This window comes from Mytilus californianus, unplaced genomic scaffold (genome assembly GCF_021869535.1).
Source record: "Mytilus californianus isolate M0D057914Y unplaced genomic scaffold, xbMytCali1.0.p SCAF_6, whole genome shotgun sequence".
Taxonomy (NCBI): Eukaryota; Metazoa; Mollusca; class Bivalvia; order Mytilida; family Mytilidae; genus Mytilus; species Mytilus californianus.
In genome coordinates this window covers 40760407-40780891 of record NW_026262712.1, presented here as the reverse complement: position 1 = coordinate 40780891, position 20485 = coordinate 40760407, and the positions used below count along the sequence as shown (strand labels likewise).

General features: G+C 31.9%; 1 protein-coding gene across 1 annotated transcript in view; it reads left to right on the top strand.

Annotated features, from left to right (window-relative positions):
• The first annotated feature begins 12646 nt into the window (after positions 1-12646).
• Positions 12647-20485, top strand: part of LOC127704472 (titin homolog) — a 125025-nt gene continuing 117186 nt past the window's right edge. The window contains exon 1 of the mRNA XM_052208562.1: positions 12647-12758. The gene's annotated coding sequence lies outside the window, so the exon portion shown is untranslated. The remainder of the gene's footprint in view (positions 12759-20485) is intronic.

The following is a 20485-nucleotide window of genomic DNA, read 5'->3' as shown; positions in this document are numbered from 1 at the left end:
TCTAAAGAACAAATAGCTTACCAAAAATAATGTGGATGAACAACTTTATAATTAGTATCATTTGTGACAATCTGTTGTAGTTTAACACCTCTATGGATCTCTATTCTTTGTTTCCTACCTAAAAACATTTTAAAAAAATATTAATACAAGTTTACTAAACAATGCAAGGTGCATTGCAATGTATCACTTCTATGTATACATATGTGGACGTTTTTGGTTTTGTGTTGATAACAGGTATATTAGATATGAACTATTTTCTACATTATCTTACCACTGAAGTTGACCTTATAAGGCTTATTTTCGCATTTTCAAAACGAAAACATGTAAATTAAATATTAATATAAAAACTGCTTTTAAGAAGACAGCCACGAAGTTTCTTTTTTAAGGCGCTAGATTACAAAGTAAAAGCCGACAGGAAAGGCATGTTATAAAACCTGGACAAATAGTTTCTTACTTCTTTGCTTTTAATTCTTAAAAGATGTTTGTTCAGCGGAAGAGCAGTAAATACCTGTTAAATCTGGTTTCGCTTGATCGGGGATAAAATCTACTACATTTCACACAACGAGGAATTTTTAAATCGTACACATCTGAATTAAATGCGATGCATGTAGTATCAAAGCGTGGTGGTTAACAGATTTAGCTCAATTCCTCTCCGAAATACTTATTTTATTATTTAATACCACAATCCCGTCTCCTTTTCCTTGAATGTGACATCCCCGATTGAGATTTATCATTCAATTTTTACTCATAAGAGCAAAACGACGGGTACCACACATGAACAAGGATCTTCTTACCCGTTTAGAGCACCTGAGATCATTCACATTTTTTGTGAGTTCAAGTGGTTTGTAGTTTGTTACATATTGTCATATAATTAGTCATAAACATGTTTTTAGTTTGTCAAACATTACTGCTAAGTCTTTTTAAAGATTTGCATAACACTTACCTAGCCTGTGCATATGATTCATACCAAGTATAATGTAGATTGGAGATGCAACCTGCAAAACAGTGCAATCTCCTGGGCATGCGCTCACTACTTCATACGATTCACGTCCGGGTGGAACTGAAAAATGTGTCACTTCCAAAGGTGAAACTCCTGCATCAAACTTCCTGAGCTTTGGTGTGTAATATAAAGTCATACCGGAACTGTCCGTGTATCCTTGGCGGCGGGTTGGATTGTAGTACTGAAACTATAGAAAAGGTAACATGGCATGAAAATATCTCGTTAAATCCGGATTAATGACAAAGGAAAACAAGACGTAGATTTCTTTTGTAATTCGAATATTAAATGCATATTGTAATCATACCAAATTGTTCATTATTTTTTAAGACATATACTAGTGCATTTATTGTTATTTTTCGTTGGTCGTTACAGCTGACACGTGCTACTCTTATCTTCCATACTCAATTCGGATTGTAAAAGCTATGTGTTTGAACTTTCAAACAAGAAGAAAGTAATGTTAGCGCAAATGGCATTTTGTTACAGAATACGATTGATTATTCATTAAATATCAATGTTATACGACAGTTCGACGGTGATGTTGTATACAGTTTATATATCTCTCGTTACATTATAACTGCCGTTATTGGTGCACTTTCTTTATCTTGCATGCAGTACCGTTAAACTACGAAACACTTAGTACGGTGGCGTATAGTAAGCTGAATCAGCGTTGCGATACAAGTAACTGTCAGTCTGGCACAACATAACCAATATAATTTTTATAACCGATACATACAGCTACCATGACTTGTTTAAATCCTTTAATGCCAATCCTCACTCCAGTTTCTGCTGGCATACACGTCTAGGCCAATGTAGATGCAAAGAAATATGGTAGGACCAACCTTGGACTGGAGTCCAAAGGAGTCACAACATACTGGATTGGTCAACCTGGTTTACAGTTAAAAGATTTGGACTCCCTATTGGATGCGAAAAAGAAATTTTTGCCTTTCCTTATTTCATGATTATTCACTGTTGAGCTAATGATTTGACAGATTTAGAATTGACAGGGAAGGGTTTATTTGAAAATGTAAAATGTTCTATCCTTCGTTACCAGGCATTATTCAAAAGTGTTATAATAAACTGGTCTTCAATGCTACAACGCAGATACTGGCATATTGCACCCTTAAATGCTGGTCCAAGAATGGAACAGAAGAGGAAAAGAGTTAATTCAGTGGTCAAAAACTTTGTAATTAAAAACAGGGGGAAAGCTTTTTAACATGAGAACATTATGGCAAGGAAAGTGTCTTTATACAGAACAGATGGAACTCATTTATCACAAACTGGAAATCAGGTTTTCTTAAACAATATACAAGGGGAGAAAAGGCGGGGGGGGGGGGGGGGGGGGGGTGTATGAGTCTTTTCTAAGCACAACAAAATCAAATTTTCCACAATGCCTCAATAATTGAAATTTTGTGGAGGTGAGAACCCAAGTCAGACCATTTGGTAGCTGACTTGGGCTCTCATGTGGCGGTCCAGGGAGACTGGTAGTGATTGGGGATTATTTCACTCGGCCCTTGCTCTGGGCATGACAAGTTCTACAATTTGAAGGTTTGGAAAATGTGGTTAGTGGTAACGGTGGGGTCTACAGATGGGTAACTCTGGGACCTCCTCCGTCTACTCTTTTAGAGGGGAGGCCTACACCTGGCACTAATAATTGGAGCATTGGTAATACAAGTGTTTTCCCCGGTCACTCCCCATGGTAGGTGGTGGTGTAACCATGTTTAACTACCAGGGGTTTTATGACACTTTGTCAACATAGGTCAGCTGATAGCCATTGTGTATAGGTAATCGGTAGTCACCCTGGCGTCTCAACAAAATATTATAGAATACTCTGTAGCCAAAGTAATGCCACAAAGTACAAATGTATATTCTAGTCATGAAAATGTAAACACAAGTTGGTGTAATAAATGTATGTTTATTTGAATGATTGTTTTTTGTATATAAGTGGTAAAGGTTATCAATGCATAACAGAGGATGGAACCTCTACACAACTGAGTATAGTATACAGACAGCATGTAGTATTTTAATCTGTGAATTACAATAACAACAGGCAAAGAGAGACAACTCTATAACAATTTTAATCAATTTGTGATTGAAGAAAAGAGAGAAAACAACAATAACTCTTGGTCGTTGTTCTTCATCTCATTGTTATTCAATCAGTATTATTTTAGGGTATTCTTCTATGAGTATTGCAATTAATTGGATAAATATATAATTCAGCAATACAATACTTTACATAAACTTATTCAAGATATGTGAGGCTATCTTTCAGAAAAATTTAGAAATGCAATATTCTGTTACAAGTGTTTATGCAATACAAGCGAACAAACAAGTTCTTAATTTATTTGAATTGCATATTTACATGTTACATATGAACATCGTTAAGTGTAATAGTACTTTGTTTTCAGGAAGACGAAGCATTTTATAATTGTCAGCAATAACATTTACTAATTAAATTAATTAAATCAACCCTTTTTCTACGAATATAGAAGAAAAATCAAACGAAACAAATATGTTTCTAATGGCATATTGTTATTCTAAACTGTTTCCCAAAATTGATCGCCCTGAAGATCATAAAACACATTTTATTAAAATAAAGTATGTCAATAAAGGTTTTGATTTTGTAAATATTGCCGGTATTTTTAACGACCATTCTGTTAAAGAACAAATTCCTGGATATTTTGATAATACTGAACTCCCTTTTATTTGTTATATTTACAAGAAATCTACCCGGAAATTTGTGTTTGATTATAGCCAAGTCTGTAAAGATGTAAATATCAGTGAAAATACACCTACGTCATGTAATTGTAGTAATTCCGAATACACTTATGGCCCCATTTCCCATGTTATAACAGAAAACCTTAACATCGTTCGCGACCGAGAGTTAAAATCATTCCTCAGTTAAGGACCTTGATATCGCCCCCCGTTAATTATAGTTGGAATGAGCGTAATATCATCCACGACTCACTTCGTGCTTACTGTTTGAAATGGATAAAACGTGAAAAAGCTGACAAAAAATCTTTGGACTCTTTTTTCAATTCAATAATGAAGATAGTTGATATACGTATACAACATTTTAAAGAACATTTTACTCTTCAAGACCGGACTTGGGGTATAAATAGCTGCCAATGAAAAATATCATGGTTTCTTAGGTTTTCTTCCAGTTTTCAAAATTAGAGCACATTTTTTCAAATATTACTTTCAACAATTTTTTTTATTCACATGAAATTTAGCACTCAAGGAGGAACAACAACCATACACCTATTCACAAAAAATTGCTGAAAAATAACTTGTATTTGAAGAAATATCAAGGTTGTAAATACTCAAGGGGCAAGATTTTCAAATTTTGAATTTCCCAGACTGACAGATGAAGGCGGAGCTTTTATTGTTATTGTTTACACAGGAAGTAGGAAATACCATGCTTTCCTGCATATCAGCATGCTGATAACAAATCAGCTTACCTTAGAGGCAGGAGAACTTTTGCATCCAATTTACAAACACCAAATGATTCATCATGTCAATTAAATATATTTCTAATCAGCACTTATATTTCTGAGTTATTATTCCCACATGTGACCCATGTATTGTTGTTCTGGTAAGTTTGGAAAACACTGTCTCACTAGCTCAAGCACACACTTAGGCATTAAATCCCTGCGATGATATACAAATTTATGTCTTCGAGGATCTCTTCTTAGTGACTCTCTCTTTCGCAATAAGTACCTACGGTCTTTCCAAACTCCCCTATGTAACAAATTGGTCCAAAAACGTTTATACTTGTCTTTTCTCAAATATGCATTCCGTTCATGTTCAGGGTAATTTTCATTTTCCCACCACAACTGTCTGTTCCTTTCATTTGTTATGCATGGCCGGCATAAACAATTAGGACATTCCTCTGAGTTTTCATCTTGTGCAATGAAGAAATCTCCTTCATTTGACTCATTTTCCTCAACACTAGCATTTTCACCAGATATGTCATTAAATTCCCAATCATTGTGTGCAAAAAAATGAAAAATTGCCTCACTCTGCTCTTGTGTAACTTCTAATGACAAAACTGATATTGAATTATTTACTGTCTCCTCCATATTTTTTTTAAATATATGTCACTCTCTCACTCTTTTTCTAATGAACACTCAGTAGTTAGGGTAATCTTGGGACAAGTATTTTATTTGAGAATAAATTGTCAAAGAAATTCTGCTTTTTATCACAATTTATTTTGCTGATAAATTTCCCTTTACATAAAACATGTTTATCTTTTCTAAATTTCCTTAATTAATTAAATTTATTATTCAATTAAAATGATAACCTTTAAGTAAGCCTCAGTTATTATATTACACATACACATGTTTTGCTTACTATCAGAAATATTTGGCGGAAACATTCCACAGCATCATAATACACCTGCTGATTTTTAGTGTGGAACTGTCAAGTAGGGGGAAATTAGCAACAGTTGGTTAAAGATTTTCAAATTAAAAAAGAAGATGACCAAATAAAATAAAAAAGGATATTCATTTATAAAAAAGTATGTCTTAATGATATATGCAAAATATATTACTATAATGAAATAAAAAGAAAAAAAATACAAATTCACCTATTCCATTTCATGGAATATTCCTGGAAGAATTTCTTAGGTCTCATTTCATGTATCCATTTCATTTGTAAACTTTATATACATCACAACGTATTCATAAAGAAAAAAAGAGAAAATGTCAGAGAATGAGCAGAAAATTCGCAAAAGAACTCCTAGTTTCAGAATTGAACTTTCTGGAAAAGAGGAAAAGAAAAAAATCATTTTTGATAAACTAACTAAAATTCGAAGTGAACTTACAAAGAAATGCAATAGGCCCATGGGAAACTTACAAGTACTTGAAGCTTTGAAAAATGGTTTGACAATGAAGATGAAAATCCTGGGCCAGCAATGTGTCCAAGCACATATATTAGGACCAAGAAGACTGATCCAGAAAATTTTCTTTATTGCTGAGGATTCATTTCGCCGTTGCATTCAATTTTCAGAATGGCATGCAAGGCAGTGCAGTCATAACCTGTGTACTAATAGACTTATTCAAAAGGGACATGTAGTTAAAACCAATTTGAAATGTGGTAACCAGGAGACACCACATGTTTTTTCTTGGTCGTCGTCTCCTTATTTACCAACAAAGGAGTATCTAATAAACAGCAGGGTAAACCATGGTATTGTATGCAGTGGTATACTTCCTTCAGACTACAAACGATTTGTTAGTGGTTCCGGAATAGGCATGTTAAATGTGGAAAAGAGAACAAGCTTCTTCAATAAACACCAACAACATATACAAGAGGAATATAATAAATGTATTGACACTGCCTTATTAGAGGAAATTGCTTCATATGAAGACCTTGACTCAATAGACATTATGTCCGATGCACGCCATGGATGGAGGAAAAATGCAAAAGACACTAGTGTTGTAGCAATTGGAGAAAAAACTCACAAAGTTTTAAAATGTGAGCATGTTACAAAGGCTCATGATATCGTTTCCCAGCGCCATGAAAAAATTGGAACCGTGCGTATTTACCAGTACATGAAGGATAAAGATGTACGAGTCGGTGTTCATTGCCACGACAGAAATTTGTCAATAAACAAATACATCCGAGAAGAAACTGAAACGTTCAACCAAAATGATACTTGGCATAGTGTGAAGGCAATGAAAACAACAATGAAAAAGATTTCATCCGGGCCTCAATATTCTTAAAGCAAAACGTGGTGTTTTCAGTTGAGTGATAAAGTAGAGCCCGTGGCAACACACGTACATTGGTGCATAAGAAATTGTAACCAACAGAAAGAAATGTTGAAATCATCCTTGTTGAATATTTTAGACCACTACAAAAATATCCATACTGGTTGTAGTGAAAGTTCTAGATGTCGGAAAGATACTAATTATGAACCTTCGCAGACTGTGATTTCGGATCCAGTAGCTGAAAAACTACTTGTGAATGCCATCCTCGGATCGAATATTTACAAATATGCAAATGACTACATTCTTGGCAGAGACACTTTTTATGTGGAAAGTTTTGATAATATAATAAACATTTATCAAAATAAGAGAATTTCTATTGGGGATTAACAGTACAATGCAAGAAATAACTTAGCCGTGTGTCATTGGAACGAAAACGTTGATCATGAATATACATCAGTGTCCCATCTCAATGATCATAGGATACCACGGAGTAAAAAGGGGAAGAAAAACTTCAAAAAAGCAACGTATAAATTTAGAGATAAAATCTGGTCTCGTTATATTAACAATATATACAAAAAGAAAAAACAAAACAAAAGGAAAGGGAACAATAACATGAATAATTTATTACAATTTCGAGAGTTGGAGTTGAATGTAATTGTATTTATTATTTTCTTTCACCGAAGTCTAATATTCAGAATAATTAAAAGGTAAATTTTAAAACTTATTCCTTGTTTATTCCATTGATTGGAATTTTATCAGTATATAACCTTTTGTATTATTGCCACTGATAAACGTGAGTTTAGCCATGTGTTGGTATTGTCAACAGATGCTGTGTGTGATATTTATAACTTAGCTCCACCCCTCCTTCCAAATATGCTTAATTGCTTACCACCTGGTAAATTTTATAGGTCAGATCCAGCCTTTAACAACAACCATAAAAATCCTAATTCTCGTATCAAACATAAACTAAAAGAACTAGCCAAGGAATTTGTTTTTGTCCCGGCTGATAAAGCTGCTAATAATATCATTACAGTTTGACGTAAATTTTACATTGAGGTTCTGCAAAAAGGAAATCACGAATTCACCAACATTCCAACTGACTTCATTTTCGGAAAACGATATCTGTAACAAACATAAACTATTAGCTACTTCTTTACAAGCAGAACCAAAAACAATGAAAGTCCCAACTATGTACTGGCTTCCGAAGCTACACAAATCACCTTACAAATATAGATTTATTTCGTATTCAAGTCATTGTTCCACTACTAAATTGTCTATTCTACTTACCAATACACTTGGTACAATCAAAAACCTGATAATAAATTTGCATGCTTTGATACTATATCTGCCTTTGAATTTTTACTTGATAACATTTTTGTTCGCTTTGGAGATTCCGTATATCGTCAAGTTATCGGAATTCCAAGGGGGACTAACTGTGCACCACTTATTGCGGACCTGTTTTTGTATTGTTATCAGTTACAATTTATGGCTAAAATCAGCAAAGACCCATCGAAACAACATCTGATACAAAACTTTAACAATACTTATATATATTTGGATGATATATTGACTCTCAATAATGACGACTTCAGTATGTATACTAAAGAAACTTACTTTAAATAAAACTAATACTAACAATGACCACTTTCCTTTCCTCGATCTTGATATCAATATCATTAACGGAAAGCTTAATACAAAAATTTATGATAAAAGAGATGATTTTTCATTTCCTATCGTTAATTATCCATTTTTAGATGGTGACGTTCGCTTGTCACCATCTTATGATGTTTATATATCTCAACTTGTATGATTCGCACGTGTATGTAACAACGTATTAGATTTTAGCGAGAGAAATTTATTTGTATTACTGAAAAATTATTACACCAGGGTTTTCGATATCATAAACTAATCAAAACATTTACTAAATGTTATCATCGGTATAAGGACATCATTCGTAAATATAACTCAACATGCAGACATCTTATACGTTCGGGTATTTCACACCAATCTTTTATGGTAATATTCTTTACAAAGCACAAAAATGTCAGTATTCACCTCAAAAGCTAACAAAACCTTTAAACGGACTTATTAAGAAGGGATATAGTTACGATACTGTTGTCAGGTCATTAAAGATTGCATATTTTGGCTTTAATATTGATTCACTTATAGGGTCTTTGCATCGGAATTAAACACATTTATTCTAAAACCAGTTGTTGGCATGACACAGGTTATGTTCTTCTCATATATTTTATGACGGTATAATACTAAACCCCTAACAGGAGGGATTGTGCCTGATATTCATATGATGAAGACATAATCTTTCAATCAGTTTAATTGAGGTCTGGAGCTGGCATGTCAGTAACTGCTAGTAGTCTGTTGTTATTTATGTATTATTGTCATTTTGTTTATTTTCTTTTGTTTCCTATTCTGACATCGGACTCGGACTTCTCTTATACTGAGTTTTACTGAGAGTACTGTTGTGCTTTTGTTTTTTTCTACATTTGCTAGAGGTATAGGGGGCGGGTTGAGATATCAAAAAACATGTTTAACCCCGCCGCATTTTTGCGCCTGTCCTAAGTCAGGAGCCACTGGCCTTTGTTAGTCTTGTATCATTTTTAATTTTAGTTTCCTGTGTATAATTTGGAGTTTAGTATGACGTCCATTATCACTGAACTAGTATACATATTTGTTTAGGGGCCAGCTGAAGGACGCCTCCGGGAGCGGGAGTTTCTCGCTGCATTGAAGACCCATTGGTGGCCTTCGGCTGTTGTCTGCTCTACGGTCGGGTTGTTGTCTCTTTGACACATTCCCCATTTCCATTCTCAATTTTATTCTGTCCTTAATGATCTGTCATATCACGCAACTTACTCTATTGGATAGGCTTTTTTGTGAAACGACTGACAAATCACAAATAAATGGTTTTATGGCATCTTCTGTCTAAAATGTGTCCATACAAATATATTGCATACATTATTATCGATGACAATATATTAATGACAGATACTTTATACGTATATACTGCTGCTAACATGACCGATACGGTGAATCAGAATATGTATAGAGCAAGCTCATGATCACAAAATTACATATGAAATATTATCGTACAAAATTCATTGTCAGACAAATACCGCGATCTTTGGATCGAGGCAATAACATGCTATTGTCATTTTTTCAAGAAAAGAGGTAAACTAACCGAATAGGATATCTATTCGACCGATATCAGTTTTCTATATAAAAAGAAGATTTATTTAAACATTATTAAATAAATAATGTTTAAACTATTTATTTAATAATGACGCTATAAAACCAGGTTCAATCCACCATTTTCTACATAAGAAAATGCCTGTACCAAGTCAGGAATATGACAGTTGTTGTCCATACGTTTGATGTGTTTGTGCTTTTGATTTTGCCATTTGATTAGGGACTTCCTGTTTTGAATTTTCCTCGGAGTTCAGTTTTTTTGTGATTTAACTTTTTAATATATAGTAATAACCAAACGTTTACATATAAGGTAAACGCTTTTAACATATACGACTGTGAAGACATCGTGATTTCAAACGAGTAAAATTTAATCCGACTGTTCATTTGTATATTCTCTTTGTTTTGTTTTTATTTTATCAGGCAAAGACATAGAATCATGCCGTCATCATGTTACTCAGCTGGAAAAAAACATTTTTAGCTGAAGAAAATCAGTTAGAACTGACCTGCTTGTTGGTACACTTTATGTTTACTACCCAAGATCTTCTAAAAAATAAGGAATAATTGGTATATTATTTCCAGTACCGAAAAAATTAATCTATACCAAAAAAACCAAGTTAATCGAGCAAAAATTACAGGTTAAAGTGACACAAGTCACCGAACATTCATCTTTTGTAGTGGAGGTTTGTTCTTTATAATAGAATTTCATTCTTAATTTAGTAATACATATTTTTTCCGACTGGAAGTGAAAATTAGGGGGTGCAGCCTTGAGTTTCAAATCAACCAAAATCCACAAATATATGTAATGAATCGGCGATGCCTAATTAGTTAGTGTTATCCTCCAGTATGGTGTCTTTTCAAAACTTTAAGTAGACTTAAAAGTAAAGGTTTAAACAAGATAAGGAACAATAGTCTGATACGGATAACTATATATGGCATATATACACACTTAAGTATTGTTATATTACAGATCCATTAGGTATGGGCCACCACAAATTAAGCACAGAAAAAGACAGTTGACGATGTATACCCACTTCATGGCTAGAAGGGTCTATAAAGATCTTGAGATTCAACTGAATGAACGATTGAACAGCAAGCTGGATAACCACTTTACCGCTGTTTTAAAATGTGTTTATAAAACCTATTATATATTTACTCTCAGACAGGATAAATTATTTCCCATGCAAATATAAACAAGCTATTATATGAGTGATAAAAAATCATTGAACGTGTAACATTTGTAAAGTACATCTGCATGTTGCGACCCTTCGTCCATCATTGGCTCCTTTGCTTACCAAATTAACATTAGGCATAGCCTCTACTTGATCTGCAATAAGCTCAAGATCATTCAGCCAAAATACTGCATTGTGCAGAATAGCATAATCGTTATAATGGTGCATACCATTTCAGGTTCATACGAGTCTTCATAAAAATGATTCAAACTTATAATTAACAATATGAACTAATGAATCAAGCAGACAAGACTTTCTTTGTGACAATTGATTGAAAAATAAAACGACGCAAAAAAAAAACATGGTGCTAGAGATCTGAGTTAGCTATACAAATGGAGTGCTATATTTGAAGTGACAAAATAGATTCATTTCCTTGATACCCCACCCCTTAATTGAAACAGTTGTCCGATTAGGTTATGTATCGCTGTCTTGAAAACTGTATTTTGATGAAATAACATGATCCCTTCTAATATTTTTTCGTCGTGCATGTGGTTTGAAACATCAAAGTTTTCAGTTCATTTGCATCACTGGTGGTTCAAAAATGTTTTGTCTGAAAAATAAAATTTCATCATAAATGCATCAAAGTTATTCGTTATGTCTCCACAACTTTCTTCAGTGTTGATATGCGGCAGAAGCAACATGCTACACAGTGTACTCATAATTTTTCTCCAATACTGTGCTGAGTTTCTCCCACCATTTTTTTATTTGATCCATTTTTCCCATTTATCATGTTCCTTCCAGTAGTTTTGGTTTTCTGTTTTTTATATAAATTGATATATTATTTTGATAAGTATTTCTGATTGAAAGAATGGAGTGGCTCAAATTTCCATCAGACATCAATCTAATCATAGTATTATCCCAGATTTACAGAATGGAAAGGCTGAAAAAAATATATAAAAAATCTAGAAACCTTGTTTCCATCTCAATTATAAAATTTCCTCATTTCAAATAAAAAAATATTGAAACAGATTGCATATCAGAATAAATTTCAACATTAGATAACTTCAAAACTTTCCCCATGAGTCAGTAAAAAGGATGACTGAGTTGCCATGTATGGATTAGAATGACACTCCCACAAAATTTTAGTTGTATCTTTCTCTAAAATCATATTTGATTGAAATGTCTGAAATTTCTGTCTTCTGCAGACATTGAAGACTATTCCAATATTATTTGTAGGGGGAAAGATGTATTGGATTTTGTTGCTTGTAATCAATAAAACTATAGTAAATAGTAACTTCCTCATATTTCAGTATGCAGAAAACTCAATAATCAATGGAGTATTATAATTCAATAAATGTATATTTCATGCATTGGCATATATAAGCATATGTCTATTTAATTGAATGGAAAGATTATCATTTCCCTTTGAACAAATATTTAATCCATTTAACCTGATTGATTGATAAAAATCTGTCTGATCACCCCTACTATGCTGAGAATTTTGTTTGAGTCCAGACAGATGATGAAAATATCATGTTTTCTCCTTGTCTAGGGACGAGGAATCTTAAGGGTTGATGATACTGAATTTACACTGATCAATTCATTGATAAACAGACCAGTGACCTGATAACTACTTTAATCCAGGACGTAAGAAGAAAGCTCTCAGACAAAACACAAAAATCGGTAAATATTAACGGTTAACATTTAAACAGTTAATAAAATAAATCACTTGGTATATTTATAAAATGACAAAAGAAATTGTTTTTTATTTGTTTTTTTATATATGTTTAAAATTAAAATTTCTAACATAAAATTATTGATTTATTTGAATATATTTACAACCTTTTAAGGCAATTATTATGACTGTTTGTTGTCACAATTGAACATTGGCATGTGCAATATTTATTTGACATTTATAAAATTGAAAGGTGATCGAAACGGAAATGTTAAATACATGTAGCATACCACACGCATGTTCTTTTTGACTTATTTCAATTCAAATGACATACTATTCTGAAAATTTGTATCCTGTATATCTGTTTTGTAAGTATTGAATTTGAATTTGTATTATTTATTATTGAATGTTAGATATCTCAAATCATTTCTTTTTAAATATAGCAAATCTTATAATAACTAAACCATGATGGTGTTATAGATTAAAGCCGGCTATATAATTGCAGTGGATATACAACATAGAAGCAGTTATTGTCTCATGGAAATGAGAAACACAGATCTTTTTGAAAATTAATTGGACGTTTTAAAGTATTTTATATGATGGACTGATAGTACTTTTTTTTTTGACCAATCAGAATAAAGAATTAAAAAAATATTTTTTTCCAAAACTGAGTGTACTGTGAAATCGTTTTCTGACCCGGTGCCGGCCTGATATGTAAAGCTCTCTCCGACTGATTTTAAATTTTTTTTCTGAAATATGCAGGGACAATAACAAAATAAAAGGCGATATCTAGATATGTAATTTGTTTTTAATATAAGGTGTTTTACCATGATTCTATTATTTCTATTTTTTATTTATAGAAGTTAATTCTTTAGTTATTATCAATCTGTTATTACGATATGGTTTACTATCACACTTTATTTTTAGAACAATTAAATGCACAAAATATCAAGAAGAGATTAAAAACTTTAATGATGATGATAACTTCGTGCTTTCGTATGAAAGAGGGATTAATTCTATTTAATCAATTAATATCTGGCCATCCTGTTGTATCGAGCTTTCTAACAACTTAAATGCAAGCTGCTCGGTTATAGTAACATGAGTAATCAAGATCTTCTTCATAAGTATAAATTTGTATAAAAATCTAAATTTACTTTTTTTAAAAGCCTTTTAAAAGTATGACTTAGGGTAAGCAAAACATTATATCCTCCACATGAGACATTCTTTATATGTGGTATAACGGATTTAAGCATAAAATAAATGTTCAATCCTTGTACACATTATTAGTTCATGTGACAATGTCAATCCGATATTTGAAGCATTTTTTTCCCAGGATTTTTTTTTTTTTTTTTTTTTTTCGAGCACAACATATTAATAATGAGATTTGATATTTGCCAATGAACTAAACTTTACCAGTTTCTTATTTTTTATGTGACATTCAATGAGAGGCTCACTGTGGAATGTTGTTTTGTATCCAGTATGTTTGAATATATATATGAATTACGGTAAACTTTTCAGGGTAGAATATGCAGGGAAGTTCAAAAGGAGAGTATCAATATTATTAACTCAACTTTTGATCAATTCATACTCAACAATGAGTATGACTAAAATATCAACACTAAATTTATCAGACATTTTGCTGTAAAAGGTCATTGTCTGACAAGTATGGTCAGCAACACACAATCTTATAATTCAAAATCAAAAGAAATTGTTCTCTACATAGATTTAAAAGTGTACAAAATTTCATGTGAACCCACTGATATTTATATAAGTTGTCATTTAAAGTGCTAAAGTGGACAGAATGGTGGAAAAAACAAATAGGTAAAAGATACCAAAGGTAAATTCAAATTCATAAATTGAAAATAAACTGCCAATTTCCATGGCCAAAAAAAAATTACAGTATACAAAACACAACATAGAAAACTAAAGCAAAGCAATACGAACTCCACCAAAACTAGTGTGCTTCAGAAGTGTTAGCAAACCTGTTCCTCGGGTGGCACCTGTCGTCATACTCAAGTCTAATTCGGTAGGTTTGATTCGAAGAGAAGAGGACGGAATTGTGGTTAAGACAATTGGAACATATTTGTGGTCATCTGTGAAACAGATGCTTTATAACGGTCAACCAACTGGTGATCGCTTCCGTAAAATTTTCGAATGAATAATTTCACCTTCAGCACTTCATGTCCTTGGAACCCTTTGTTTAATACCTTTTTCATGATTGAAACGCAAGCTCTAGAACATCAAATCCATTGGAGATATATAATTTACGTCATTTTGTCTCTGGTGTAGAGTTGTCTCATTAGCGATCAAACAACATCTTCTTATTCATATTTAATATGTAGGCGCTGGTAGAAGTTACTTCATTGAAATTGATAGTTCACACTTTCAAAAACTGATTTATTAGTACGTAGTTGGCCCCTTAAATATGTTTTTTTCATTTTTACTCGTTACTGTTGATGATGTGTTTTTAAAAATTAACGACATAAAAAAAAATAAACATAAACGTTTTCGTTTTTTTTTTTTTTTTATATATATACTATGAGGAAGTCTGTCAATATAATTTCAAAATTCAAAATGATTAGCATAAATCTATTATTCAGATATAAATTCTAATTTTATAAAAACCTTGAACGATTGAAAAGTGGTTAGTACACGGTGGAATTTTGAAGTTGACATCTATCAATGCATCATGACATGAATGATATTGTTAAATCTATAAATATCTGGATATCGATCTAACTCTGCTAAATAACGGTAAAAGTCAAATAGTGCAATACTTATCTAAGGTACAATGGTAACTTTGTGGTCTAAAGTGGAGACAGAAAATGTAAAAAGGATTTTCACACTCATAAGTCGAAGGCTTTCATGGCTGAAAAACGACAAAAAGACAACCGTCTACAAACCACTACATGTACATATAAAATTAAAGACTGAGCAACATGAACAAAATCAGAGGAAATCTCAGGTATCAAAGAAGGCTAACATATCTTGCATACAATATGGCTGATGATAAAGCAAGACAACGACAAAAAACTAGTGCTATCTTCTTATGCCCGACACCTTTCAATGTAATAACGAAACTCAAACTTAATTTACCAAATTCAGTTGGGGAATATTTTTTGTTCACTTCTCTGTTCTAAAATAGCAAACTTATTGAACGACTGTTATAAATTGATAGTACATGAATAAGGAAACTACAAAAGCAGAAAAAAATAAAGGTTCCGTGTGCTTGTTTTCGAGATATAAGCCATTGAAAATTTGGTGGTAAAAATTCTCTCCGGAATTCTCTTACATTTAACATTGGCACCTTTTTTCTTTCAAAAACGATGAAAAATAGCAAGGATTTTTTAGGATTTTCAAGGATGACATTTTAAATTATATGTAATCAAATTATGGAAAGAAAAGTAGGGGTTCGTTGGCAAAATTTTTGATGGCACTACATGGATAAAACCAGAGGATTCCAAATTTCTGGCAAAAATTCAAAAACTATAGGAGCGAACATCCTTAACATAGTTATGCTGTTTGACTATCGGTTGCAGTTGTGGATTCAGTATTACCCTTGAGCAATACAATAATTGATCTAATTTTAATTATCAGATGTATATTCTTCACATAATTTATTTGCTAGTGTGAGAATGTTATCAACATATTTGAAAACGTTTTTCTTTTTGCAACTACAAAATCAGATTTGAAATATGTTTCTTATAAATTAAGGAGTTGATACCCACAGACAACGAACTAATCTAAACCAATTTATTACTTGTTATATAACATTCCATGCGAATCATGAATGTTTTGTTATCAACAGTTTATTTCGGATTTAAGTTACAATCAATATTTCAGGGTAGAATATGACGAAGTTATAAGCGTACACGAATGCAATACGTGAAATTTTAATCAGTTCTTCTTCTGCAATGACTTTAACAAAATCATTTAAACTGTATTTATCCATCGATTTTCAAAAAATGATTGTCTGACAAGTATAGTCTGCAATGAAATGTCCTAATATTGTTCAAATCAATAGGAACTTTTTCCGCTTAGAAATAATTTGTACAAAATTTCATGAGAACGTTTACTGTTATTAATATTAGATATCGTTCACAGTGCTAGTATGCACCGAAAGGTGGATGGACAGGTTTTAGATAACAAGCAATAGTGTGATCCTGTTCCGAGTATCTTATAATTTAAACCAATTACCACTACGGCACAATAACAGTGATCGTGTTACGTAATATTTGCAATCATCCCATTTTCTCTGATTTTGTTAATTGTGTATCACAAATGTCTTAGTGTTATTCTGTGTTGAATGAAATCATATATATCTTAATACAATTGACGTACATCGTATTGACTTCAACTTGATTGTAAATGGATTGTTTTGAAGCACATAGCGTTGAATTTTTGAAAATTACAAATGTTGAAATCTTTGGGAGTCAATCTAATTTGTTTAAAAGATTTGTTTCTAAAAAACAAGATCAAATATTTTAATGTTGCATATGATAAGACGTACATTGTACAATAGTTAAATGCAAATACTTTTTAATCTGCTTTTATCGATGTGTTACTCAACAATGACTTGTTTACTAACGTTTCAAAAACTCTTCATAGATAACAAAATGAAAGTTTTGTACGCCAGACGCGTATCTCTGCTACAAAAGACTCATCAGTGACGCTTGCATAAAAAAAAAGACAAAATAAAGAAAAATGTTGAAAAGAATTGAAGACCCAAAAGTCTGAATCGTTTTGCTATATACAGCTACGGTAATCCATACGTTTTGTAAACAGTTAATTTATAATTATGACCATATCAATAATAATTCATGTCAACACAGATGTGCTCACTCAAGAAGAGGGACTGAAAATACAAAGAAGGTATATATTTTTTTATATTCAAGTCGAAGAAAAACTAACAACACCATGGCAAAAAGCGACACAAATGACGAACATACAGACAACAGTCTACATAAAACATAACTGTATAACAAAACTAAAGACTGAGCAACACAAACCTAACAAAAAAACGGTGATGATCTCAATTGCTCTGGAAAGGTTAGCAGATCCTGATTCACATATGGCACCCGTCAACACTTAATTCATAAAATGATTTGAACGAAATTATCATTATTTGACAAGAAAGAAACTAGACATCTAAATATCGTTTAAATCGAACGGATTTTATCTTCAAATGGTTTACAGATCTTAATGACTCATTGTTACAAAGTGAAAGTATATTTTTATAACATACTTGAATTGACTAGGTTAAGAATAACTTGTATGCAAATTTTCGTTGAAAATTACCTTGGGATCAAAATTGAAGTGTATGACCTTAAATGAAAATTAAACAAACAAAATTAAGACAAAGAAGATAAAACAAACATTTATAGTAGTAATCATTTTCACCTAAAAAAACATGCAATGCAAGATACTTTTTAATGTTTGTATACTAAACACAATGGATGTGTTCATGTGGTACTGATTGATATTTTAGACTAGGAACCCCGCTTCTATTATTTGTTGTATTTGGATTCGAACAAGCGTTAAGTAACTGCAAGTACTCCTATATCGGTACATTGTGTCTTTTCTGTTTATCTTACTTGTGTTTTGTGTTTTATGCCAATCTAATCAGATATTCTCTGATACACTGTTTTTACCCATTCAAATGACAACAATAATGATTCATTATCAAAGACCCTTGATATGACAATTTTAACATTTATCAGAATTTTCAATTATTGACAGTGTCTCTAATAAATTTGCACAATACTGTATGATGTATGATAACAACTACTTAACTTGTTTGAACATGTTAAATGTGTTGTTGACATCTAAAATGGTGTTTGGTTAATTTATCATTTACATATATCCTCATCTCTGTCTGAACTAAGATAAATACGTTTTAGACAACATTTATATCCTTTGATATCCAATGTATTAAAACAAATAGTACAGCCAAGTTTGGGGAGGACAAAACTTTTAAAAAAAAATGATATCAACTTTAAAAAATTGTTTCTCAAGAACAATTTTAACTTACATATAAACTTATGAATTTTAATCATTGTCGAGTTGTTAGGCTACATAACCCACAACGGCTGATTAATATCAAATAGCATAACTATGTAACTAAAATACAAGACGCAAGTCAAATCAGTGGTAGGGGCCGTTTTGAACAAGCACTGAGGTGACAGTTGTTTTAGGTGTCCAAGGCCTTACTCTGTCTTTGAAATATTAATCAGCAAAAAGTATTCTTTGACTACGACTTTGGAGACAACGAACAATACTAAAATAGTTATACTACCAATCATTTTACTAATTGAAATGATATTAATAGCATTATTTAGTAATAAATATGGTCAAAAGACTTGAAATCCTGGGAATATTATTTAACAGATACAATCAAACCAAAAATATATTGATACAATGGATAATGCTTACTCATATTTATGGATTTCCGATTAACGTAACTTAGATTTTGAATTTTTTTAAATACCAAATTTTTAATGTAATTGGTATGTTTTGGTGTCTGTTTACGTTGCTTTCAGACGTTTTGTAGTCGAACGACTTTTGCTGACACATATTGTATTCTATTCAACAATATTAAATGCAAGAGGCATGTTTAGGACAGTGCCGTTTAAAACAAAATTTTAAACATACTTATCAAATCGCTTACTTTTGTTTTATTCCTTAAGTGGACCAAAATAAAAAAAAAAGAACGTTGAGTTTCTCAGGTTAAATGTCTTAAAATAAAAATAATAATTTCATCTACAAATAAGAGGTGTCAGTAGATTTTTGGTGATGGCAGTAAACAAAAACGCAAAGGTAGCAATTTAAGAAAGGATCATAAAACAAAAGCAGAAAAAAACACAATTTTACAACAGCCGTTGTATGGGGACAGGTGTCATATATAGTTGTTACATTTTAACTGTAAATCTAAAGCAACAGCAGTTTACAAATTTTCAAATCTTTCATTTTCGGTAAAAATATGATCGTTTCTTTTTTTTGTTTTTATTAGGCTTTTTTGGTTTTTATGGTCACGAACTTTTTAAACAACTTGAACAAATTGATTAAATCCGTTTCTTTAGTGTTCTATATTTAGTGGACCAAAACAGAAAAGAAACGTTCCACTAGTCAAATTGATTCTTTCTGAAAGGAAAATGTGATGTTATCTTATTACATGTATTATTAGAGCCGTTACAAATTACTATGAAATAGTAAGAATTACTTGAATATCTTATGTGTTTAATCTCATTAATATCGTCAATCAATACATTACGATAAATACAAATATCGTTTCAAAGTGAAAAGGAACATTCTTTTAACTTTCTTCATGAACATAAATCAGGACGTTGGTTTTCTCGTCTGAATTGTTTTACATTTGTCATTTTGGGGCATTTCAAAGCTGACTATTCGGTATGGGTTTTGCTCATTGTTGAAAGCAGAGTTTACGTTTTCCGAACTCCGGCTTATTCTTTCTAATATGTTTTACTTCTTATTCAGCATCTCCCCGAAGAGCATGTAACACTTATTGACGAAATTTAATCAGGAAGGTATATAAAAAATTGAAAAGTATTTTTGACTCTCCTTTATTGACTAACTTTTGCATGATACGTCAAGATAAGGAATAAAAAGAAACTATTGTCACAAGGGTACTGCACAACGGTGAATCTAGTGTGTTTGGCGAGGTGTAGCGTGAGTTGATTTAAAATATCATAAATAGTTTAATAAAACTCCTTATAAT